This window comes from Psammomys obesus, unplaced genomic scaffold, assembly GCF_907164565.1.
Source record: "Psammomys obesus unplaced genomic scaffold, mPsaObe1.curated_primary_1811, whole genome shotgun sequence".
Classification (NCBI taxonomy): Eukaryota; Metazoa; Chordata; class Mammalia; order Rodentia; family Muridae; genus Psammomys; species Psammomys obesus.
In genome coordinates, this window is record NW_026591643.1 from 4,144,753 (window position 1) to 4,147,997 (window position 3,245).

Consider the following 3,245-nt stretch of genomic DNA (forward strand, 5'->3'; position numbering starts at 1 on the left):
CCCTTCTATCAAAAGACTCATTCTCTGTTTCTGGGAAGAATGGAGGTACCGCTCGCTTGTGTCTGTTTTCTGGGTCCCCTTTGTCTTTTTTCGGAAGTGTTTGCGGTGGTGGGAAGCTGTGTTTGGCTTATGGGAACCTCCACGATATCCCTAAATGGCCTGTCATTCCCTGGAGATGGTTTCCTTTGGCGATGGGCCTGCACCTGTGTCTGACTTCCACCTATAGGTACATTGTTTGAAGAAAAATTCATCTGATCTACAAATAATTCGATATGGATCTCTACAAGAAAGCACTAAAAATCTAAAAATGATTTTTATCCCACAGAATTAATACTGATTGCTTGATCTCAAATATCTAAGCCTATTTAAATTTCCATGTCTTTTTAAGTTTTTCGTTTGTTTACAGTTTAACATATCCACATTAGAATTCAAACAAGGTCCATAAGTTGCATTTGCTCAGTATGCTCTGGTCTCTTTTAGTTAGCACACTCCTCCTTCTTTTTCTTTTTCTAGAATTTATACCAACTCTGAAGAGCTTAGCTTTCCAATTTCTGTGAGATCTAGTCTGCAGAGAAATTTAGTGTTCACAAAGACCCAGAATTCCAGAGTCTCAGGAGTATGCTAACTTGATTTTTAAACAGATTTTTTCCCCCCATCATGTTTTAGTCCTTGAAAACTTTTAACAGGACAGTGGTGGTACACACCTTTAATTCTAGCACTCAGGAGGCAAAGACAGGTGGATTTCTGAGTTGAAGGTCAGCCTGTCTACAGAGGACAGCCAGGACTACACAGAGAAACCCTGTCTCAAAAAATCAAAAAAACCCTGCTAACCACAACCAACTAAAAAAAAAATTTCCTCAGAAATCGTTTAAGCTTTCATATTTCAAAGTTGCATAAAAAGTAAAAGGGAATAGAAAGGGAATATAATATTGTATAATACAAATATATAGCAAAACCCCAAAGCTCACACCACTCACGGCTTTCTTAAGAAAGGCCCTTGGTATTCCGTGAACACTGGATGTGCTTAAAGGCTGGTAAAGCACGTGAACAGTCTGATGTGCTCCCTGCTTGTCACAGCTACATGTATATGGATTCGGCCTGAAGAAACACTGTCTAAGCCCTTATCCAATGTCAGTGCTAGAGAGCTATGGCATACAGGTACAGCATTAGAGCACATCTACCCGGTCCACTGCTCGCCTAGTTTCGGGATGTTGACAGAGCTCCCGGAATGCACAGTTTCACTTGATTTGTGTAATATCTCTGAGTATTTATATTCTTTCTTTTTTCTCCATTCTTAAATGAATTTTCACCGCTGGCACATTTGAGGCTTAAATAAGAAACTTAACACTGGCATTCTAGTTTTTGCATATATTGTAAATGTGGCTGGTATTTACAGCAGAATACTGTGTGTCCTTTGATGGGTAAAAAACAAAAGTGAACATTGCATGCAAGTAATGTGAATTTGTAATTTAGGGGTTCTCTGGGGCTTCTGTGACCTTGGATGTTTACATTCAGACCTTAATGTTGCTCTAGCTACCATGTTTCCTTCTGATGTATATAGTCAACATTGTATAAACTAATCTTTGCTTATTAAAAAAAAAAAAAAAGGCCCTTGGACCATGCACTAACTGGACCTAGGCCTCCTACAAAGATGTAGCAGATGGGCAGTTTAGGCCTCATGTGGACCCTCTAGTAAGGGAAGTGGGGACTGCACTGGACACAGACTCACTTGCCAGCTTTTTGATCACTTTTCCCTGGAGGGACTGCCTTGACATGACACAGGGGAAGAGGACATTCTTAGTCCTGATACAACTTGATGAGCTGGGGTGGATGGAAAAGGGAGCTCCCCTTTTCTGAGGAAGTGTGGACAGTGGAAGGGGGAGGGAGAGAAAGTGGGACTGGGAGGGGAGGAGGGAAGAGGGATGGGGCTACAACCAGGATGTAAAGTGAATAAATAATTAATTAATTAAAAAAGAAAGGCCCTTGGTTGAGTTTAACACATACCTTAGAAAGACCTACTTTTTTTCTAGCTAATGTTGTTCCTCATCAAAGGAGAAGTCTGTAAGGCCAAGGATAAGCATATCTTCTTTTAAAAATGTAATTCTTAAAATACTTTGAGAACTTCATAATGCACACAAGTGTACTTTGATTATATTAACCCTTGCATTTCCCAGCATACCTTCTTGAAGTCTCATTTCTTCTTTTGTATTTGGCCACTGGCATCTGGAACCCTACAATTCCCTGACTAGATGCTCTCGCATTTGCCTCTGTGGCCTCTGCGTGGCTCTTTCTGAGACTGAGGTCTATGTGTGGACTGCTTGGTTTGAGGTGGTTAAGAGAGAGTTAGCTAGATGGGATGCTTCCAGACACTGGGCAGGGCCGTTGGGGTATCTGTAAGTGTGACTACCTGATCAGAGTGGGAGCTGGAGACGTGTAGGATGGACCATGGGACTTAGGTTGGTTCTTATTTTGCACAGGATGTCAGGTGTGGCATCTCAAAGATGTGATGATGGGCTTCTAGTTCATGAGGAAACTGGTTTCTTAGTTACTTTTCTATTGCTGTGATAAGATACCATGTCTAGTTGGGTGTGGTGGTGAACACCTTTAACCTCAGCACTTAGGAGGCAGAGGCAGACAGATCTCTTTAGGCTTAGATTTTTCACCAAACCTACTTTATTTAGGATTCTTAAACACCTTTATCTCCCTTCTAATGCCCCCCCCCCCCCACCTTAGGTAGGAGAGTACTAGGGAAAAGGGTTGTAGACCTCTTTTATCTACTTCCTGCTGATTAGGGTCAATGAGTCTTTAGGGGATTACCAAACTCAGTCCTCAGGATACCAGCAGTCCAGTCCAGAGGCCAACACCAAGCAGCAACAGGAGTCAGCATGACAAGTCAGCGAAAGCTGAAAGACCCAGTGGGATTGTCCCAAAAAGTTCTCTGGAGCCTTTCTCTCTGTGAAGTCAAGCATGAAGATCAGTGCATCAATGTCTATCCAAAAAGGGATGCCTCCCTGTGCATGGTCCTTTATATACCTCCTGTTCTCAGAGTCCACTCATGTATGTTCTCAGCTGGCCAAAGTCATGCCCCTCACAAGAGAGCTCACCGCAAAATATCACATGATAAAACTGAATCTTTAAAGAAACCAGAAACTTCCACTTCAGATCTCTGTGAGTTCGAGGCCAGCGGGGTCTGCATAGTGACTTCTAGGACAGCCAGGGCTACACAGAGAAACCCTTTGTAAAAA